This window comes from Lissotriton vulgaris, chromosome 5 (assembly GCF_964263255.1).
Source record: "Lissotriton vulgaris chromosome 5, aLisVul1.2, whole genome shotgun sequence".
NCBI classification, from domain to species: domain Eukaryota; kingdom Metazoa; phylum Chordata; class Amphibia; order Caudata; family Salamandridae; genus Lissotriton; species Lissotriton vulgaris.
This window is the reverse complement of record NC_141693.1, coordinates 1,885,011,310-1,885,035,008: the sequence shown is the minus strand read 5'-3', so window position 1 is coordinate 1,885,035,008 and position 23,699 is coordinate 1,885,011,310. Positions and strand designations below refer to the sequence as shown.

The 23,699-nt window shown below is 49.5% G+C and overlaps 1 protein-coding gene across 1 annotated transcript in view; it reads right to left on the bottom strand.

Moving 5' to 3' along the window:
- Positions 1–23,699, bottom strand: part of LOC147717624 (E3 ubiquitin-protein ligase TRIM39-like) — a 686,221-nt gene that overhangs the window by 430,904 nt on the left and 231,618 nt on the right. The gene's annotated exons all lie outside the window — the stretch shown is intronic.

The following is a 23,699-nucleotide window of genomic DNA, read 5'->3' as shown; positions in this document are numbered from 1 at the left end:
CCTGCCAGCCACAGGCTGCAAAACCAACCTCAGTGCGGCGGTGGATGTGGTTAATGCCTTGGCGGTGCCAGGGGACAGCGGCAAGGCCAGTCCACATCCACCCCCGCAGCATTCACCTCAAAGCCCTCCTAGTCCATGCTTTCAGGCCCATTCGACACCAGTGGGGGGCAGGGTTTGCCATCACCTACTCCACTGGCGCACCATTACATCGGACAGGTGGGTGCTGCAAATCGTCCGAAGGGGCTACTCCCTCCCCTTTGAGGCAACCCCTCCAGCCATGCCACCGCTGTACCACTGCGTGTCGGGGGATCACTTGCAACTTCTGCAAGAGGAAGTTACGGCCCTCTTGGCCAAGGGGCCATCAAGCTCGTTCCTGGGCCAGAATTAGGGTGTGGTTGTTATTCCCACTACTTTCTGGTTCCCAAGAAGGGCAAAGGAGGCCTAAGCCCTATCTTGGACCTCTGGAACGTCAACGGCTTCCTCCGAAAGGAGAAGTTCAAGATGCTGACATTGGCTCAGGTCTTAGCTGCCCTAGACCCTGGAGATTGGATGGTGGCATTGGACTTGCAGGACGCTTATTTCCACATCCCCGTCCTGCCGGCCCACCGGCGCTATCTGCGGTTCACGGTAGTGCGCAAGCACTTTCAGTTTGCAGTGCTCCCCTTCAGCCTTACCCGCGCCCCACGGGTGTTCACGAAAGTGATGGCGGTGGTCTTAGCTCATCTGCGCAGATTAGGGGTTACAGTCTTCCCCTATCACGATGACTGGTTGTTGAAGGCAGGCTCGCCCCAGGCAGTCGTCTCCCACCTCCAGACTACGGACGACCTCCTGCACCTGCTGGGGTTCTCCATCAACGTGCCAAATTCGCACATGTACCCCTCTCAGAAGCTCCTCTTCATCGGAGCGGTTCTGGACTTGGCGCAGTTTTGGGTTTATCCCCCCCCGAGCAGCAGGTTCGGGATATTCAGGCTCTGATTCCGATCTTTCAGCCTTTATTCCGGGTCTCGGTCAGGTTGACGCAGCGACTCCTGGGGCTGATGGCCTCCTGCATCCTACTGGTGCATCATGCCAGGTGGCGGATGCGGGCTCTGCAGTGGGACCTGAAGTTTCAGTGGGCATAGCATCAGGGCAACCTGTCCGACCAGGTCCTGATCTCGGAGGGCACTGCGAGACAGTTGCAGGTATGGTTCACAGACCGCGATTGGGTCAGCGGAGATCCCTCTCCCTACCCCAACCGGAGCACGTAGTAGTGACGGATGCGTCTCTCCTGGGATGGGGGGGCCACATGGGAGAGGCGGAGATCAGAGGCCTCTGGTCTCCGGCAGAGTCCCGGCTCCATATCAACCTTCTGGAGCTGCGGGCGATCCGGCTTGCACTGAAGGCATTCCTTCCCTCTGTCTGGGAAGTTTAGTGCAGGTGTTCACGGACATCACCACCGCCATGTGGTATTGCAACAAACAGGGCGGGGTGGGGTCGTGGACCCTTCGTCAGGAGGCTCTGGGCCTCTGGACATGGCTGGAACACCATGGCATCTCTCTGGTGGTCCAACACCTGGCAGGTTTCCTGAACTGCAGGGCGGACAAACTCAGCCGCCGGTGCTTGATGGATCACGAATGGCGTCTGAACTCGGACGTGGCGCAAGGCCTCTTTCAGCAGTAGGGAGAGTCTTGGTTAGAGCTATTCACCACAGAAGAGAACGCGCAATGTCATCAGTTCTGCGCGTTGGAATTTCCAATGCAGCACTCGTTCGGAGACGCTTTCCGTCGCGAGTGGAGCTGTGGTCTGTTGTACGCCTTTCCGCCTATACCACTTCTGCCCAGAGTGCTGAAGAAGATCAGGTTAGACCGGGCCCAAGTCATCCTTGTGGCTCCGGTCTGGGCACGAAGATACTGGTATCCCGAGCTACTCAGCATGTCAGTCTATCCCCCAATTTGTCTGCCTCTTCAGGAGGATCTTCTGTTGCAGCAGCAGGGAAAGTTCGTCCACCCGAGCCTGTCCAGTCTCCACCTCCATGCGTGGAGTTTGAGCGGCGACAGTTGAGGCCATTTGACTTGCCTCATGAAGTCTGTGATGTGATTCTGGCAGCTAGGCGTCCCTCCACAAAATCAGTATACGCCTGCAAGTGGAACAAATTTGTGGCATGGTGCACAGCAAAGGCCGTGGATCCACTTTCTGTCCCCCTTTCAGAGGTTCTCCTCTTTCTTCTTTCTCTTGCCTAGGAGGGCTCTGCCTTGGGAACTATCAAGGCTACCTATCTGCCATTTCAGCCTTCTTGAGGCTTCCTGATCAGCCTTCTCTTTTCAAGTCCCCTGTTGTAAATAGATTCTTGAAAGGCATCACACACATGTTCCCTCCTTTTCCTTTTGTGATGCCTCAGTGGGACTTGAATCTTGTTCTAACCTTTTTGATGTGCGCTCCTTTTGAGCCACTTCACAAGTGTCCTCTTCCTCTTCTGACTCTTAAAACTGCGTTCCAGGTTGCCCTCACCTCTGCCAGGAGAGTGAGTGAGCTCCAGGCTCTGTCTTCTAAGCCTCCTTTCCTCTCTGATCATCCGGACAAGGTTGTTCTGAGGACTTGTCCTTCTTTCCTGCCCAAGGTGGTTACAGCCTTTCATATTGGGCAGTCCATAACCTTGCCCACCTTCTTTCCGCCTCCGCATCCCTCGAAAGAGGAAGAGAGGCTCCACCGTCTGTACCCAAAACGTGCGCTCTCCTATCTAGATCGCACACGCCAGTTCCGGGTGGACGATCAGCTCTTTGTTGGTTACGTGGGCGCTAAGAAGGGACGGGCAGTGCACAAACAGACCATATCTCGGTGGGTCGTTTAGTGCATCAAGGTTTGCTACTCCTTGGCGAAAAAGGAGCCTCCTGTTGGGCTGAGGGCCCATTCTACTCGGGCCACGGCGGCTATAACTGCCCTGGGTCGGGGAGTCCCCTTACAGGACATCTGTCAGGCGGCTATGTGGACCTCGCTGCACACGTTTGCTAAGCACTACTGCCTGGACAGCCATGTCCAGAGGGATGGCTTTTTCGGCCGTTCTGTTCTCCTGGATTTCCTGGTTTGATCTTGGTTTCCAGACCCACCACCGGGGTAGGTATTGCTGAGGTATCTATTCTAAGGTAAGGAATATAACACTAACCTGTTTCTTTCAGATACACAAGTTACTTATCTTCGGTAACAAAATATCTGTAAGAAATAGTACATAGTGTTAGATTCCTTACCACCTCACCCATCCTCCCCGTTCTGCGAATCAATATCTAGGTTTAAGGTATCTCCCTTTGAGGGCCCTAGTTTTTGTATGGCACCAGTGTTGGTCTCTGGCATGGCTCTGCGTTCCTGGCGCGGAAAGCTATGTACAAGAACTGACGTCAGCGCGCGAGGGTGGCGTCTAAGTACTCCGACGTCATCCCGGCGATCACGACGCTGACGACGGACATGGAGTCGCAGACGACACCTACCGACGCGAAGGGGTACTGCTACGCAAAACTTTCCGGATCCAGTCTGACGGCTGGGGATATTCTAAGGTAAGGAATCTAACACTAACTACTGTTTCTTACAGATATGTCGTTACCGAAGGTAAGTAACTTGTGCTTTGGCACGATCCAGTTGAGTGTTGAAGAAGGGTGCCTTTTCCTTGAAGATGTGTTTTTTTGTACGTGGATCTAACATATCTGAGGCGTGCAAGATGGTAGGGAGAGGGATGGTGTCTCCAGGTTTTTTCCGACAGTCTGAGTGACCGTCTTTCGTTATTAAGCTCGGTATTAAACCAAGAGTTGAAGGGGTGTTTCTTTGGTTTTTGAGTTTAGGCGGGGCCAGTTGGTCAAGGATACCGGTGACAGTATTGTTCAAGTGTTCAGTGAGCTCATTAGCATTTTGTGAGGGGGAATGAAAAGAAGTTGAGCTTGGAGTTTAGATTCAAGAAAACCCGGGGGATACGTTTAAGATTCCTGGTCAATTTCTTAGGTCTGTTAATTTTGGAGGTGGGGAGATTTGCAGTGGTAGCAATGGTGAACAGTATAAGGTGATGGTCAGACCAGTCAATGGGGACGATATTGGTCACGGAGGCCAGATCTTCGTTGGAAAGAATGGCGTCAATGATGGCTCTGTTGTATGTGTTGTGACAGGCATAGTTTTTTGAGTTCATTGATCTCAAGTAGATTAGTGAGGAGGGAGATAGTGGGATCATCAGTATCGTTCCAATGGAGGTTAAGATCCCCAAGAATGATCTTTTGAGTTGGATAATGAGGATTGAGTCAGGAGCTCAGATACGTCCTCGATGAAAGGCTGGGGGGCTCCAGAGGGGCGATAGATGTTGTGTAGACGAATTGGGTGGGAATTTTAAGTTGTCAGTTCAGCTTCCAGGTACTTGCAGGAGCAGTAGCCAGAATTATTGACAAGGGATAGCTGAAGTTCCTTTTTAAAGATAATGGCTAGACCACCCCCAACTCTGTCAGGTCTATCTTTACTAAGAATAGAGTATCCCGGGGGGAGAGTAGGTAAAGTATGCTTGTTCAGTGGTCATTGAGCCAGGTTTCTGTGAGGAATGGTTTCTGCGAGGAATGCAATATCAATGGATTCACTCAGGATAGTTTCCGAAATTTCCGTGGCATGCTGGACTGCGGAGCGACAGTTGACAAGCATACATGTAATTGGTGTAGGGTTGCAAATGGTGGGTGGACAAGAGTGGATCGACGTGAGTTGGGGCGGTGGTCTCGGGGAAGCGGGGGAGGAGAGTATTCTATTTGGCCCCAGGATAACAGGGATGTGGGAGGAGGGGAGTAGGGGTGTGGAGGATTGGTGGTTGGTAAACTAAGAAGGTAAGAGTTGCATAGGTCGGACGGGGAGAGATTGTTCGAGGAGCGGCGAGGTCTATGTATACACAGTGGAAAGGAGTCGATCTCCTATGATTGTGTTTGGTGTTAGACAATTTTAGGGGGGGGGGATTTTATGGTGAGGGTGGGTTCTGGAGCTGAGGAAGATAAAATCTTTCCTGAATTGAGAAAGTTCAGTAATCAAATTAGATAGATTAAGTTCAATGTTGTGTAGGCTCTGGGCAATTATGGTGAAGGGAGGTCCCGAAGGGGCGTGGTCAGGGTTAGTTGCGAAGGGTAGACTGATGTGTGAGGGGGAAGATAGCGTAGTGGGTGTGGAGTGAGGGGTGATGGGGCTGTTAGGTGTGAGGGGTTCGGTAATCAAATTGGATAGGTCAGGTTCAGTGTTGTGTAGGCTCGTGGCAATTGGGGTGAGGGGAGGTACTAAAAAGGCGTGGGCGGGAGATCGAGAAAGGTCTGGGTTAGTTGCAGGGTGTGGACTGATGTGTGACGGGGGAGATAGGGTAGTGGGAGGGGAGGGGGGGTGACGAAGCTGTTAGGTGAGAGGGGTTCAGTAATTAAATTAGATAGGTCGAGTTTAATGTTGTGTAGGCTCGGGGCAATTATGGTAAAGGGAGGGACTGAAGTGATGTGGGTGGGGAAAGGGAATGGTCTGGGGGTAGGGAATGGTCTGTGTTAGTTGCGGAGGTTGGACAGATGTCTGAGGGGGGAGATAGGGTTGTGGAAGTGGAGTGAGGGGTTACAGGTCTGTTAGGTGTGAGGGGTCGGGGTTAGTTAGACAGGAGGTTAAGAACTTCGGGAGATGTGGTCAGAAAGGATAAAAGGGCATAGAGCAAGTGGAGAGCGGATATATTGGGGTGGAGGGGTTGTGTATTTATCGGGGGTTGGGATAAAGGATTGGGAGGCTGAGTTAGGAGGGCCTGAAGGGGCAAGATAGGGAGGATAGGGAGGAGTAGAGGGTGTTCGGGATGGGTAAGAGGAGGGGGGTGAGGAGTTGTGTTAGGGGTTTGAAGGGAAAGGACGGTGGAGTACATGAGTGATTGGGAAGGTGAAAAGAGGTTAGGGGGTCAGGAAGAGGGGGGTGATGGGAGGAGAATGATAAGTAGATGGCAGGGATTGGGGGCTACCGTTTTTAGTGGAGGAGTCCGAGGAGTGTGAGGTCCGGAAGTTAGGGGGAGAGACTTACCCGCAAGCCAACCGGCGAGTGCACGTAGTGGTGACACCTGCCCCAGAGTGGTACCTCTGCAATAGAAGCACCTGCCATGCATTTGTAACTTCAAAGTGAATCGACTTTTAACTTTATCCCACACATGAGCCCCATTTACATTACATCCAGATGCAATCATTCTTTTATTCCCCCGATATTGCAAATGTTGAGCTTGAACCTGCATCTTAGGCTCGAAAGGCAGTAGCGCTAACCCTACACCACAATCGTGCCTCAGCGCGACATGCCCCGGCCCTACCGACTGCCTCTAACCTCGTTCTCCACATGTAAAAGGTGAGAGTGCGACCGAGAAAGGTGGCCTACTGCCATGACATAGCGCTTGACAATGCCATGACTGGGGTCCGAACCCAGGTTCCTGCAGCCACCCCACAGAGTATGAAGCACTATAGGATCCTGTTGAGATGCTTGAGAGCAGATAGACCCAGAAGGGGGGGGTTCTGGTTGGATCATCCACCCCTGTACCGGGCTGCTAAGCTCGCAGACCAAACATGCCGACTAGCAGAGAATTGGCCTAAGATCACTTGCCCCCAAGTCTACCAGGCGCCACTGGACAGCCATCCTGAGCTCACGCCCCCATTGCTCACGCATGCACCAGGAACTCCTGGGAGTGGAGCATGCACGAGGGGGGATACCCATGACTTACAGAGACAACTCACCGTCAGTATTCCACTGCGAGTGGCTCAGGCCTGGACGACGCGCAACGACCCCCCCCACAACGGAGATGCTGGGCGATCCCACACAACGGCGTGTCTGGCGCAAAGGGGATGCCAGAGAAGTGGGGGGAGGTATAAGTACCCTCCCCCGGGCAGCCGTATTTCCAACACTGCCTGCAGCCAGATAGCCTGAATAGCACTGTATACCTCCTGGTGTCCGCTTGTCTACTACACTGATAGTCTGCTTTCCTTACCAACTTCCCTGTCCGGTTACTTACGTCTGCTGTTGGCGTTAAACTATCATGGTCAGAGGGAAAAACAGAAGACGTGTCAAGAGAGCCAGAGAGGAGGAGGCACAAATGAAAACCACCCGAAAATTAACGGGGACATTGTGTCTATTGGGCAATCCAGGATCTACACCTACATGAGTCCTACTAAAACTCCCACTGTTCATCCTCCACTTTAAGAAGAGAACTCTGCCAATCCATATGACATGAAATGTGCAGGGGAAGCGATAATTGAAGCTCACAGATAAGCAGATGTAAAGAGAAATGCTTGTAACACAATTGAACGTGCAATGAAATCCATAGATGATAACCAGAAGGCAGGATTTGACTCATTTTCTAATAGAAAGGCAGAAGCAAAGTCCACGTCTATGAAGGGGGATGCACTGAAGGCTGAAGTTGAGGACACTTCACCTACAGGGGATGAATGCAGCCTACCAATGACAAAAAGGATAGTGGGTGAAATGCATAACATTCTAAAGGTTCAAAAGAAGAAAAGATGGTCTCCAAAAAGTACAAATGTAGCCAGACCAGAGCAAAATGAGGAGAATTAAAAAAATAAACAAGGCATGAGAACAAATGATGTCGCTGGAAAAAGTAAGCAAGAAAATTGTAGCCCTGCAGAATTCTTCTGTCGGACTTCAAACCCAGTCCCACGCATCTGAGAGCTCCAGCTGTCTGGTTGAGGACAGTGGCCTGGAGGTTCCTTACTATGAATTCCAAATAGTTCTTTCATCCCTTCTAGAGACTGCTTTGTTTGAGGACTGTTTAAAAGGAATGCCCACTACTAATGCGAAGCAGGGGAGGCTCTAGGCTCATGGTGGCCCTGGGCAGGGAGCGTAGGTAGGGGGCCCCCGGAGGAACAGGTAGGGGGCCCCTGGAGGAACACCGGCACGGAGGCCAGTGAAGAGGGGTGGGGGGGGGGGGGGTCAGGGTGTTTGGAAGTGGAGCAGAGTGGGAGGCTGCCAAATCCCTGCCAGGGGCCGCCACGCAAATATGTATCCATCCTCAGAGGATTATTATATTAAGGATATATATTGGCGTGGCGGCCCCTGGGGTTTGGTGGCCCTGTGCAGGTGCACAGCATGCACATGCCTAAGGTCGCCCCTGATGCGAAGTGTGGGTCGCCTGTATTCCAGCACTCATGGGGGATGCTGCACTGATTCAGCACAGACTCAAGGGGTAAGACCTGCGCCACACGCCTCCTGGTGGGGTACAGCAGCCACTGAAAGCTGCTGTGGGAGACGAGAAGGGCTGGCTGTTAATCGGTGCAGAAGGAGGTGGGCATACGCCATGGTACACTCGTTCCCCCAATGGCTGCCTGAAGAGACACTAACACTATACAGGGGCCTGGATTGGTGCACATGGAATCTATTCACTTTCTTACGTTGTCGCATTGTTTGCTTTGTTGAGGATGAGGGCATATGCTTGTGGTGGCACGTGGCCGCTGCTGAAAGAGAGAGGCAAGTACAGCAAGAGAGCGCCAAGGAGATTCCCATACTCCTAGTGGCAGGTTGCCACACCTGTAAATGAGAAGGGAGTCCTGTACCTCCCACAGCGTTCCAGCGTTACCGGAATGCTTTATCAAGGGGAAGATGGGTATCAAAGGCATTGCAGACCGGATCCGTCAAGGTACATCTACTTTCACTGCCGTCCCTGAGCTGGCTGGCACATATGGGAAGACTCCCAGTCCTATTGATGGGACCAGACGGGGTGTGGTCCATGACGGGAGAAGATGCAGAGTCCTAAGGATGTGACAGAGTGAGCAGGAGTTCCCTGAGAGTTTCCGTGGCCTGTGGCCACATTTTAGGGCATGTGTATAAAGGACATGCATTGTGTGGCCTGTTGCCACTTTTTACGAGTCGTCTCATGGCTGCCATTCCATCATTAGCCATGTGCATCACTACCATCCAGGGAGGATTAAATTACACTAACGGAGTCCTGCACCGTGTGCCAATCCAACGACCCATTGACCAGTTGAGCTAGCTGGCGTGCATCCTGATCCCGGTAGTGTGAGCATCTTACATCTACCCTTGAAGTTGCACAAGCGGCAGCTCCGAGGTAGTCTTGCGGCTGTCTAGATGCACACACAGGCAGACCCAGTGCAGTCCATTGGCGGTCCCGTGGCAACTCATCTAAAGGGCCTCCCAGAGCGTTAGAGATGGATTTTACTTTGCCCCACTGGTGGATTTCAGGAATTAGCCGAATGCCAAGACTGTCGTCAATGGAATAAGGTGCAGATGCACCTATGTTTGAAATGTACAACATCAAATGCCTCACAGCAAGAGTACGCTGGACCGACTACCATCATGTAGGCGGACTGTCATTTAACTGATGCAAATCTGACAGGGCCGGACTTCATAAGCAATGTGTTCGTGTCCAGATGTATCTGGTTAAAGTATGGACACATGCTAAGATGCCCGGGTGCTTCCAGGCTCACCATTCCACCGCTGTCCTGCACTGTGAGACTTTTAGTGGTTTTCTCATTCCTTGCCATAGTTTTGATTTTTGTTTTTAGTTTTAATACGATTTGGGGGAATGTTGTGTCCTGTTTGACACAGTTGGATGTTTTGCTAGACACTCCCTCGAGGGCCAGCCCATACACTCACCCACACCCATCCAACACAGGTGTCACCAATTAGGTGCCCTGCCAATAAAGGAGCCCAAGTGCTCGTACTCGTGGCCATTACTAGCAACTACATTTACGGTGTTGGGGTCTGTCTACTTCCACGGCATGAGGGCCTAGAGCCCAAGAATATCACATCCCGGAGGAGCAGAATTGCTATAGCAGAAAGGGTCCGTTAGTCCACCCCCATCCACCTCTCATTTAATTTGCCACGAAGAACTTGGCGTGAGCCAATTAGAGGATGGTATCGGAGCTAGCCCTTTACTTTTATAGATATCTATATGTCAGACCAAGGAAGCGGCATTGAATCAAGCCATCATTAAAGACTGCCTAGCATGTGACAAGTGCCCCAGTATTCCCTTGGCTAGCTGATGTGAAAACAGCCTTTCATGAGATGGAGCTGCCCCATCTTGTTAACGAGCCCTGTTCTGGCGGGAAGACTGGAAAATAGACAGTTAAAATGTATTTGCAGCTGAGCCCTGCAGGTGTTCTACGACACTCTTTGTTTATCACTCGAGGTCGCTGGGAAAGACCTTTCCTGTCCCCTTTAGGGCCGGTGCCCTTATCTATCTACTGTGCTTTCCCTTGGGTTATCATAGAAAATGTAGTGCTTGTCCCTGCGATAGTACTCCCTCACTATCAGTGCTGTATTACTTTTGTAAATTTTATTTAAAATACACTAAACAATTCTTAATACCGCTTTTAAAGATGCGTACATGATAGCAGTATAGATTAAACTTGCACTGTCTCCAACAACTATTGGACGCTGAATACGGTCTGTGCGTCGGCTCTTTCCTGCAATTAGCTGTCCGATCACGAAGCACAATGCATTTTGAGTGAATTATACTCATTCTTTTTTGGTTCGCTATCTCTTATGAGTACCTTCCTGTCGCTTAATTTTATGATTTGTACTGCTGTTATTATGATATTGGGTATCAATGTGATTATTCTAAACACACTTTTACTATGATATGTGCACTTTTATGGTGTCTTTTATCTGAAAAAGGGAGCGGAATCTGATGTCATGACTCAATAACCCGATCAATCACATTTTGAATTGTTAAGCAATGGGATTGGCTGAAGATTTTTATTCAGCCATCCTGGAACTCTAAGATAAGGAAACATTCCAGAGTTTACACTGTGGAAAATTAATTTGCTTCACCAGTGGGGGCCACCCTCAAAGGTCCCCAACCCCAGGAGAGTGTAAAGAGGTTCACAGAGGCCTTTAAAAGCGGAAGTCTCTCAGCAGGAAAAAACACAAACAGATTCGAAAGTCACTGTCGTGTTCCCGATCCCAGGAAACACGCAGGACACAGCTGGGCAATTCAAGTATGTTTTTATTACAAGTGCAGAGCACAATGCTTCCCCGACCTCTCGCCTCGAGGTCCGATCCCAGAATGCCCTCAGGTCCCCTCCCCTGACCGGATGTGGTGTCCGGTGTCCCCTTGTCCCTTGACCCTGTGCCCAGGGTCCTAGTGCCATTGTCCAAGGCACGACATCTCCCCCCTTGTTGTGAACAAAACATTCTTTTCCATTTTGCTTGCTGTTTGATGATGGAGAGAGAGAGAGTCTACAGCCTCTGTCCCCTTACATCTCCACGATTAGTCTTTTTGCATTCTCTTCTTGGTCTCTGCTCTCGTAGGTCAGCGGGTGATTCTACTTGCGGTCTGTCCTCCTCCAGCTCTTGCTTTGGCATCTATTCTTCTTTTGTTTTCAGTTCCTTGAAATGCGAGCTATTCCTGGTGATGTGATATTGGCCGGCTGAGGCGGTGATCATTGGCCCCTTTACTTCCGTCACCGTCAAGGGGTCTCTTGAGAAAGCGCTGTCCGATTTCTTCACTGGTCTCTGTTTCACTAGCACGGTGTCTCCTTCTTTTAGTTTTGTGTTTGTTGCATGTCTTCTCTGGTCAGCATAGGCCTTCATCTTAGCTTTCTGCTCCTTGTCTCTTGCGGCGATATCCTTTTGTTCTGTCTTCTCCACCTCTTTGTGGCAGTCTCGTTCTGCTTGAACGTCCTAGTACCAATTCTGCAGGGCACTTTCCCGTGGAGCTATGAGGGGTGTTTCGATAATCTCTTAGTACCTGACATAAGGCCTGCCCAGTTGATGTCTGCGTCAGTTTTGCCCTCTGTATCGCTTTCTTGATGGTTCCCATGAACCGTTCTGCCATGCCGTTTGCCTGTAGCCACAGTGGTGTTATTCTTCTGTGGTTGATTCCCAGGTATGCCATGAATTTTTTTAACTCCTCACCTGAGAAGGGCGGGCCATTGTCTGTTTTTAGTGCCTGTGGTGAGCCCCATGCTGCGAATACATCATCTAGCACTGGCAGCGTTGCGTTGGCCGATGTGGACGCTACCGGTCTCACTAACCTTGAACCGCCGTTGGTAGTTGGGACATTTGCAGCGGTTCTGGCTTTGATGAGGGCCCTGTTATATGACAAATGTGACAGCGCGTCACCATTTCTTCTACCATGTTGATTAGTCCTAGAAACCACACTTTTTCCCGTAGCATTTTTTTGGTTGCTACAATTACTCTGTGTGATTCATGCGCAAGTTCTACTGTTCTTTTTCTCAATGTCCGGGGCATTACTATCCGAGTGCCTATCATTATTATCCCATTTCCGCACTTCGACAGTTCCTCACTTATCCTTTTGAATGCTAGCAGTTCTTCTTTCTCTACCCCTCTTTCCACACTACTGTTGCTGTTCACGTGCCTCCATCTTTGATGTCTGGTAATTCTCATTGTCTCCTGCATGGTGGGGTCTCGTTTTGTTTCGTGTTCCAGTTCTTCCAATGTTCTTGTTGTCGGTGTGCTGAGTTTCAGTGCAAAATTGAGATATTCCTCTGCCATCGTTGTTGCTTGCGATGCTTGTGGCAGAGGGTGCCGCAACACATACTCAGCCGGGTTATGTTCCTTTCCTGGCTTGTGAATAATCTTGAAGTTGTAGTCCATGAGCCTGATTCCCCATCTCTCTATCCTTGGCAGTATCTTTGCGTTCGGATTGCCATATATTGTTGTGAGTGCCTGATGGTCTGTTATAATTGTAAAAGGTTTCCCGTAGATGAACATGTGGTAATGTTCGCAGGCCCACACTACTGCCAAACTCTCCTTTTCTGGTTGAGAGTATCCTTTCTCAACCTCCGACAAGCTCTTGCTTCCGTAGGCCACTATGTGTCTTGGGGAGTCTCTCCCTGGTTGATGCTGTGCCAATATTGCTCCTAGTCCCACTGGACTTGCGTCTACTGTTAGCTCTGTACACAGTCTTGGGTCAAAATATGCTAGGTGATCCACTGCTGTTACGGCTTGTCTTATTTCTTCAAACGCTTTGCTGCATTCATCGGTCCATGAGAAGCTTTGTCCTTGCTTTGTCAGCTCTCTTAACGGTGCACTTACAGTGGCAAAGTCTTTGATATATCTTGCGCAGTAGCTTGCTAGACCGAGGAATGACCTTTCCAATGTTTCCACCTCGCTATGATCTGGCCGCATTCCTTTTTTTGAAAAAATGTGGCCGAAGAAAACCAGTTAGTTTCGCCCTAGTTCGCATTTGTCTTCGTTCAGTGTCAAACCGGCCTGTTCAAGGTGGGAGCACACGTTTCTTAAAGCCTTGTCATGCTCCTCGTCCGACTTGCCAAATACCAGAATGTCATCGCTATAATTTAAGCTGTTCTTTACTGGCCTTATTATTTGTCTTATCGTTTCTTGAAATATCTCTGCAGCCGATGAGATCCCAAAACTCAGGCGTTTGTATGTAAACAGACCTAGGTGGGTAGAGAATGTTGTGATGTACCTAGATTGAGGATCCAGTTCTAGTTGGTGGAAGCCTTTGCACAAGTCCAGTTTGGAAAAACGCCTTGTGCCTGTGAGACAGCTGATCATGTCATCCAAATGTGGTCCAGGGTGTCGTTCACGTTCAATAGCCTTGTTCGGTATCCTCATGTCTACACATATCCTTATTTTGAACGTGTCTTTCTTTGGGACAGCCACAATGGGTGACACCCACGGCGTCGGTCCTTCTGCTGGCTCTATTATGTCCTGTTTCAGTAGTGCTTCCAGCTCCTCTTCTACCTGTGGCTGCAGGTGAATTGGCACTCTTCTGTGGTGTTGTGCAATTGGCCTTACTGTCTCATCAATGTGAGGCGTAATTTGTCGTCCTTTGAGCTTCCCTAGTCCTTGTAGTAACTTGGGGTATTCTCTCAGAATGTTTTTCCTTTCTGACATGTTGTATGTCATAGCCATGAGACCCATCACTTGAGCCGTGACATTACTCAGCAGGCATGGCGCCGGGATGTCTCCTTTCAGTACGTGTATTTCTTCGGTTGTCCTTTGATCCTTGTATGTCAGTTCTTCTTTGAACTTTTCCATGTTTATCACCGGTCTTTTGGACCCCCACGTAAATGCTTTGACCCGAGATGGTCTTAGAATCTGCTTTATCTTCATTCTTTCATATTCTGAGACACACACAATGTTACACATTGCACCACTGTGCAGGACAAATTCTGCTTCGTGTGGCCCCACCTTTATGTTCACCGACTCTGTTTTCTTTATTTTCTTTTTTCCTATCAGGCATATTCTTGCTTCATCTTCTTCTTCACTTTCCTCTTCCGTTTCTGACTCTGCGGTGACATCTGTCATGAGATATAATCGTTCCGTTTTTTCTTCTTCTTCCTCTTCTTCCGACTCTATTGACCGTGGATGTGGTGTCCGGTGTCCCCTTGTCCCTTGACCCTGTGCCCAGGGTCCTAGTGCCATTGTCCAAGGCACGACAGTCACACACGCAGCCATTTTAGGTGCAGGATCTGAAGCCATTTTGTGGTTGACTTGAATCACTTCTGACTTGAGAGTGACATGCTGAGCCAAAAAAAACCCAAAGAAAACACTTTAGCAAGTGACTAACCACAAGCAAAGATGAACCATCCTGTGCATGCATGAAGGCTGTGTACTGTGGGGGTAGGCTACAGTCAGAGCTCATGGCCAAAATGCTGTGCACTGCAAAGGTTGGTTGATAGCAGGAGGTAGGGCACAGAGCCTGGCCCTGCACTCAGCCCCCAGTGTGCATGGCAGAAGGCACTGAGCTGTACTTGAGCTCACCACAAGCTGGTTGCAGGGCCTGGCCCCAGGATACGACCTGAAGCTAATCTCAGCAGCACACAACCAAAGCGAGGAGTGGAAATCACGTACCTCATATAGACAACGAGATTCACTGAATTAACACAGTTAAAAAAGTTATAGGTCTGCCTCAAATGAGACAAATCAATGAAGTTCTCCAGTTATAGTTTCCAACACAAACAGTATAAGCCATCATTTGTGCTGACTACCATGTTCCAAACACCAATTTAATAACAGTCCAGAAACAAATGAAATAACGGAGAAACCAACATGGTGAGTGGCACCGGTTTTAGTGTGTGGTGTGTTCATTAGTAAGCATACATGGAAAAATATATAAAACATGTTTGGGTGCTATGAAATGGAGGTTTCTTCAACAAAATGGCACTACCCCAAAACACTCTGGAGTTGTACCAAAGTCAAGGCTAATAGTTGTTGTTGTATAAGCTTTATTCGAGACAATTCTCATAAAAGCGCATACAATTTTAAAACAGTTACAGAATAAGACATAACAATTACAGATATAAATTCATTATACATTATGTGCAGCTCATACAATATTAACATAAAAAAAAAACATTTGTAATAAATAGTTTTACATAAGTCGTGTTTTAAAGGAAAACCTGGTTACCTAATTCTCCCCAGAGATCGTCGTCTGATTGCCCAAGCCCAACCCAGGTATTTGGCTACCCCTATGACTATCGAATCCTGGGTTGTTGTACATAAGATTCTTAGAGCCACTACGCTGTCGCGTGTCCCCAGATTTTTACATACAGGCGTGAGCCATTTCTTCCTCGGTACTGAATATGCTTGACATACAAATAGGAAATGGCCTACACTCTCCACGGCATTTTCACATGCTGGACATAAGTTATTGGTTGGTCTATGCCAACCAGCTGTCAGTTTCTTTAGGGGTATAGATCCGGATCTTAACTGAAAGACGAGTTTCCTATCCATTGGTACCATAATGGTATCCCAATAGTTTTCTAGGATAGGAAAGATTTTTGTCTCCAGGAAGCGACCAGCCATAGAGTCGGTCCTAGCGCCTTTCAGCAGATTACTACCCACCCAATCCCAGTATTGTGATTTGAGGGCTTCTTTACTTGGGAAGATTTCTCCCACTGGGTTATTCCAGAGATTTGAAAACCCTAAGTTAGTCAACATGGCCTTCAGGTTTTTTAGCCATTTTATCTTGTGGAAGGTGTCTTCCTTAATTATCCAAAGAAAACCCTCCGCTTATTGTCTAATTTCTGGAGTCGTCCAGAGACGTCTCCAGTAAAGGACTGGGCGCAATCGAGCTCTGTCGGCAATAGGACGCCTACCCAGCTCCAGAAACAATGGGATTAAGGGGGTGCTCTGTGGGAGTCCTGTGATCCCTCGCAAGAACTTGTTCTCAGAAGTCTGTAAAGCCACAAGATTATCCCAAGCCCATAACTCCGCACCATATAATGTGGCACCCAAGACCTTCGCATCGTACACTGTAAGTGCGGGTTTGATCGGTTTTGTCTTGGATCTGCGGTGTTCCCCCCTCAAAGCACCTGAGAGCTGTTGGTGTTTTAAGACCACTTTATCCATATGATGCGTCCAGCCAGCGCCCTCAGCAATCTGTACTCCCAAATACGTGAACTCTGCGACAGTATCTAACCTGCTGTTATTTAAAGTTACCTTGGGGTAAATTCTGCGACGTGGGGAGAAGGCCATCAGTTTTGTTTTTCCCACATTCACTTCTAGCCCATGCTCCGTGCAAAAAACATCAAAAATGTTTAGTGCACGTTGTAGCCCTGCAGGGGTCTTAGATAAGATAAGGGTGTCGTCAGCGAACATCAGGATCGGAACCCTGGTGTCCGCTAACGACGGGGCGTCTACGCTAGCCTCCAACATTCTCTCAACAATCCCGTTAATAAATAACGAGAAGAGTAAGGGAGCCATGGAACAGCCCTGTCGGACACCCCTTTCAACTGGGAAGTCCGAGGTTGTCTCCCCGTTTCCACCCCACTGTACTCTTGCAAAGTTGGATTCATGCAATCGCATGATTAGTGTGAGCAGATCGGCAGGAATCCCCAGCCTTTGCAGAACCAACCATAGCTTAAACCGGGGGACTAGGTCGAATGCCGCCCGCAGGTCGACAAACGCAACATACAGACAGCCCCTTCCCAGTACAACAGTCTTCCACCGCAATATGGTGAAGCGGAAGACCTGGTCAATGGTACTGGTTGCTCGCCTAAATCCAGCTTGGTATGGAGAGAGGGCGTTGTTGTCATCAACCCAGTCCATAAGCTGGTTTGCTACCATTCTCCCAACTACTTTTTGCATGGTAGCTATTAGGCTTATAGGCCTATAGTTAGCGGGCAGTGAACGATCTCCCTTCTTGTGAATGGGGATAACAGTTGCGCCTTTCCAGAGGTCGGGGACCGCTTCCCCCTTCGCTAGGGCATTTGCTAATAGGAAGGTATACTTCGCCCATCTAGTCATATCGTATTTAAAAATATCCGGGGGAATCCCGTCTGGCCCTGGCGCCCTCCCACATTTCACAGAACTAATCGCAATTTCCACTTCTCTGAGGGAAAACAAATTGTCAGTGGCATAGACTGGTGTTATGCCATCGTCCACCCCAGGGTGGATGACTTCAGCATACTGTGGTCTAAAATAGTCAACCCAGGCATCTTCTGCTACATTGTTATCTGGCTTTGCAGGGCCTGCTCCTCTACCCCACTTGATAATTTGCCAAAATGTCCTAGAGTCATTGTTACCTGAAGCCTCTTTTAGTTCTGCCTAATGGTCTTCGTCCCATTTCTTTTTAGCTCGGTAAATGGCCATCTTGTACAGTTTCCTATTCTCTGTTACTGCAGCACGGTCCCTGTTCCTTATAGCTTGTCCCAGTTCTAGTCGTGCCGATCTACAATGGCTGTCAAACCACCTTCCCACGTCTTTAGTTTTCTTCCCTTTCCTGTTTTTGATAAAGAAACATGGTTTCAGGAGGGAAAATAACTTGTTGTGGATTTCGGTGATACCACTAGCCCCCGGGACTACTGGATCCGCTGCCTCCATAGCCGAAATTGCACTATCGACTGCATTGTTGATATGGGTCATGGTAGCCTCATTTGCCAATACCTTTGGCCATTTTAACCTGCGTTCATCGTTACTCATAACAGGGACTACGTCATTCGTTTGATGCGAGTTTCCCACTCCAGCGTTCCACCACCTATGGGTCACACAAAGGGGGTTGTGATCACTTTCAACCCTGGGCCTAATGGCCATGTCAACAACCCCGTTCCACAGTTGGAGACTACACAATATGTAATCAATTCTACTTCTGCTGTTACCGTTGTCAAAAGTGCAGCTACCCTCCTTGTCCCCTGGTGTCCTCCCATTCAGTGCTCTTAAACCGTGTTCCATACAAATTGCATTTAATAGTAAAATCTCTTTTGTCCATCTCTTTACAGGTTTTAAACATAGAGAGGGTACTCCCCAGAGATTGTCCTCGTCATTCCCCAGGGGGTCATTTGTACAGTCCAAGGGTTCAAAAGTCCTGTTGAGGTCCCCAGCTATTATCATCATGCTATCTTGGGACTTGGTCTCTATGGCAGCAGACAACAACTCAATGGTAGATGAATTGATTACATTATTACCTCTTGCATAAACATTCTACAAATCCATTAGTGGACCCTTGCCTGTGGAGATTCTTAATACTTGTAAGTCACTACTTCCCAGGTCCAACATTTTGATGTTAATATGCAAGTCCTGTTTTACCCAAACAGTGAGGCCTCCCTTAGGCCGCCCCCTTCCACCTTTTGATGCTGGTATGCAATAGTTTAAATAACCAAAACAGAAAAGGGGGTCACAAGCCCAGGTTTCTTGAAAGCAGCAGATATCGTACCCACTGATAAAATCCACCCAGGATTGGGAATCTAGCTTTCCGCCCAACCCAGCAACATTCCAAGATAAAAGCGTACCAATGCTAGCCTCAGTCCCATCGTGAATGTTAATGTTTGGAGATACCTGAGCGGTCATCGGGCTTTCAATATGATTAATCGGCATTTCACGGTCATCAATGGGATCTACAATCATGTTAGCTATTGTTGAGGGTAATGTCACAGCATTAGTATTAACAATTCCCGGTCTAGTACCACCTTCTTCTACAAAACTCCCCGTCTCAATGTTACCAACCGTTGGACATATAACAATGGTGTCAACATAAACGTCACAAACCCCTTTTGATTCATTATTATTCCCTCCTGTCCTGCTGTTCCTATCTATGTTGTTTTGTCAATATCCCCATCCCGGGTCCTGCCATCCTACATGAGAGTTATAAATTACGTATGTAGTATGATTATGGCCAACTGAAGGAGCAGGTAAAGAATTGACTGGCCAAGATACAGTAGGGGGGATTAGGGGTTCATTAAGCAAGCTAGTCGTTACACTGGTTGGTCGGGGGTAAAAAAAGGTAAGGTCTACAATTCCAATACCTCCCTTGTTTGTTCCCCATCCCTGCCTAGTTATCCATCCTGCCACCCTTGGGTCTTGGAAATTAACCACGATACAGTCCCCACCCAGGGTTTTCGGTGTATACCCCATCCAGTCTATTCTCCTTACCCCTATGATTAACCCATCGATATCACCAGGCAGAGGACGATTTTCCCTTAACCAGTGCATGATCTTGTTTTTGAGCATCTGGAAAGTTTCTCTCTGTCCTGTGGGTAATGGTGGTACGTTTATAAGAACTGCTACATAGGGGAAGGAATCTGGAGTGAGATTCACCGGTGGTTTTCTGTGAGGTGGCTTTGTCGAGGGCGGTGGGATAGTTTTAGGAACTTGGGGGACGAGTTGAGGGGCAGGTTTCGACATCTGCTGTCTATTATTTGGTTGGGTCAGTACAGGATTTTTGTCTACCAGAGGGCAGGAATGTTTGGGACTATCTGCTTGCTGTTGGTTACTTTTGCAGATGTTGGAACTTTGCCCACTTGGGGGCAAACTGTAGCCTCTGCACTTGTAGCAGTTGGTGGATTTTGTATCTGGGGTATTGTTGACTGTGAAGGATATGTAGTGGTCGGCTGGGATTGAACAGAACCTACGTGCGCTCTATCAGATCTATCAGCGGGTTTTACAGTTGTTTTGGCGGTAGGATTGCTTTGCTTAGAAGGTATAGGGGAGTTATTTTGAGACCTTCTTCCCTTATCCTGGGTAACAGTGTTAGTGAGAACCTGTGGCTTTGTGCTTGCATCCACCCTAGCGTTTGCTTTAATCAAGGATTTAGTGGAATAGAAATTGTCTAGTGTTGCCTGTTCAAAATGATTTAGCCTATCTGAAAGTTTGGCAATTCTATCCTCAATAGGGGTAAGCAATAATCTAAGCAATTTTTCCAACTCTGGGAGCACATTTACAAGTGATAACACCTTTTCATTACTTGATACAATGGAGTCAGTACAAGTATTCTCTTCATTGTCTTGACTGTCCAAAGGTGCAAGATTAATGTGTGGAGCACTCTCTGTAGTATGAGTTTCTTCAATAACAGTCTCTCCAGTGTTTACCGATTTATGCAGCTTCCTGTGTTTTTGAGGGGGTTTAATCGCCAATTTACATTTTCTTGCTGGGGCTGGTCTTTTCCTTTTAGACCCGAGCTTAGATTGGGTCAATGTAGCCTGGGCACCAGAATCATGGAACGATGAAGGTTGGGGATTACTCCCACTGGGAGTGTTCAATTCAGTTGCAGCGTCCTTGTTCGGTATTTGTGCTTGACCCTCAAAATGTTCGATGGTAACCGGAAGATTCAATGAGGATAGAGGGGTTACCAGGGTGGGGTATGCTAGAGTTGGGAGCTTATCCGTAGAATTCTTAAGTAGTTCTATGGATAATCTACGCTCTGCACGCCTCTCTGCCAAGGATAGTTCTTTGTCAATTGACAGTGAACGGTTAAAAAAGAATTTATCTAAAGGGCCATTTGCTACAGGACCAGACTCAACCGGAGGAGTTGTCAATTGGCCATTAGTAGTACATGTCAATGCAGACGTTGCCATATTTCCCACCAGTCAAATACTATATGTCAATGTCACTTACTGGTAAGATTGCTGTGGGTCACTGGTAAAGGGGGTGGCCCAGCCCGGCCTCCTTCGGCCCCTGATGGCCACAGACGGTCCCGCCCTTGTCCCGGGCTTCTCCCGGGCGCACTCCCGCGCGCTCCCGCGCTGCTGAACACTCAGCTGGAAATATACTAGCGGAGGAGGAATGGGAGGAGCCTACGGAAAAAATATCTCAACTATTGGCTGTATGGGAGTCCCAGCGGAATATGAGGCAGGTGGGGCTGGGCGGGGCGGTCAGGGAGAGCGGGCCAGCTGGAATCGGCCTCGGCAACCCGGGACTCCTGGGAAACTGAGTCCGGGTTGCTGCTCGCAGCCCTGTCACACACTCACCGCCCAACACGAACTGCAGCCTCGGTAAGTGCCCTCCAGCGACGCGGGACCCGCGAAGCGGGTTCCGCTAGTTGTAGCAAAAAAGGTCCGTGGCAGCAAGAGTTCAATCTGGCGTCCTTTCGAATCCCAAAGCAAATGGGAGTCCCAGCGGAATATGAGGCAGGTGGGGCTGGGCGGGGCGGTCAGGGAGAGCGGGCCAGCTGGAATCGGCCTGGGCAACCCGGGACTCCTGGGAAACTGAGTCCGGGTTGCTGCTCGCAGCCCTGTCACACACTCACCGCCCAACACGAACTGCAGCCTCGGTAAGTGCCCTCCAGCGACGCGGGACCCGCGAAGCGGGTTCCGCTAGTTGTAGCAAAAAAGGTCCGTGGCAGCAAGAGTTCAATCTGGCGTCCTTTCGAATCCCTAATAGTATTATCTGGCATAAAGATGTTTATTATGCTGCACAAAAAGCCCCAGAAATTATGCAGCATACTCTCCAGAAGTCTTATTTTTGTGCATTGCAGCTGGAAACAACATGTTTTATGAAATCTGCAAATTATGTGGCAAAGAAAAGATTATACAGTAAGTACTGTATACACTCACTGCCAGCCCCTGTGGCTAACCCCAGCTGTGCACTCTCAAACGCTTGTGCATCGCTAGCTGGCTGCCATGGTTGGTTGTGCAAGTAATGATAAAAAAAAATCACTGAAAAATAATGGTTACCTTGAAGTTATGGTAAGCTTTAATTCTAATGAATTTAAATATGTTTGAAAACACCTTAGAAATTCATGAAAAAAAACAAACAGGGAGTTAAGATTGCAAATTAGAACCAAAAAGACACTGAAAATTGTCAGTTATGTCTAGGGCCACAATCCATAAGTCTCACAAAAGACATGCAAAACATACCTCAACATGAAATGCAATGCTTATGGCTTCCCAATATTTATCCAAATTAAAAAAACACCAAAAATAACATTCAATCAGTGACACTTATAAAGCGTGCTACATACCCGTAGGGTCTCAAGGCGCTGGGGGGGGGGGGGGGGGCGCTACTGCTCGAACAGCCAGGTCTTCAGCTTCTTCCTGAAGGAGAGGTGGTCTTGGGTCAGGCGCAGGTCGGGAGGGAGGGAGTTCCAGGTCTTGGCGGCCAGGTAGGAGAAGGACCTTCCTCCTGTAGTCGCTCTTCGGATGCGGGGGACGGCGGCGAGGGCGTGGTTGGCTGATCGGAGGTGGCGTTTGGGAGCGTAGAAGTTGACTCGGCTGTTGAGGTAGCTCGGGCCTTGGTCGTGTAGGGCTTTGTGTGCGTGGGTGAGGAGGCGGAAGGTGATTCTTTTGTTGACGGGGAGCCAGTGAAGGTCTCTCAGATGTCCGGAGATGTGGCTGGTTCGTGGGATGTCGAGGATGAGTCTGGCTGAGGCGTTCTGGATCCGCTGGAGTCTATTCTGGAGCTTGGCGGTGGTACCGGCGTAGAGGGCGTTGCCGTAGTCCAGTCGGCTGGTGACGAGGGCCTGGGTGACGGTCTTCCTGGTCTCGGTGGGGATCCACCAGAAGATCTTCCGTAGCATGCGTAGGATGTTGAAGCACGCCGAGGAGACGTTGTTGACTTGCCTGGTCATGGAGAGGGATGAGTCCAGGATGAAGCCCAGGTTGCGTGCATGGTCTGTCGGTTTGGGTGCGGTGCCCAGGGCGGGAGGCCACCAGGAGTCGTCCCAGGCGGAGGGTGAGGAGCCCAGGATGAGGACCTCCGTCTTGTCCGAGTTCAGTTTCAGGCGGCTGGTCGTCATCCACTCGGCTACCTCTTTCATCCCTTCGTGCAGGTTGGCTCTGGCGGCGGCGGGGTCGTTGGTCAGGGAGAGGATCAGTTGGGTGTCGTCGGCGTAGGAGATTATGCTGAGGTTGTGTTTGCGTACGATGGCCGCGAGGGGGCTCATGTAGACGTTGAAGAGGGTGGGGCTCAGAGATGATCCTTGGGGGACGCCGCAGATGACTTCGGAGGCCTCTGACTTGTACGGTGGTAGGCGGACTCTCTGCGTTCTTCCGTCGAGGAAGGAGATGATCCATTCCAGCGCCTTGTCCTGGATTCCGATGTTGCTGAGGCGCCGTACTAGGGTGCGGTGGCAGACCGTGTCGAATGCCGCGGAGAGGTCTAGGAGGATGAGGGCCGCTGTTTCTCCATTGTCCATCAGGGCTCGGATGTCATCGGTGGCGGCGATGAGGGCGGTCTCGGTGCTGTGATTGGCTCGGAAGCCGGACTGTGAGGGGTCGAGGGATCCGTTCGTCTCAAGGAAGGCGGCCATCTGCTTGTTGACGGTCTTCTCGATGACTTTGGCTGGAAACGGGAGGAGCGAGATGGGGCGGTAATTCTTGAGGTCGGTGGGGTCCGCTGTTGGTTTCTTGAGTAGAGCGCTGAGTTCGGCGTGTTTCCAGCTCTCAGGGAAGATGGTGGTGTTGAAGGATGTGTTGATGATGTCTCGCAGGTGGGGTGCGATGACAGCGTCGGCCTTGTTGAAGACGTGGTGAGGGCAGGGGTCGGTCGGTGATCCGGAGTGGATGGAGTTCATCGTGCGGATGGTGTCTTCGGTGCTGATC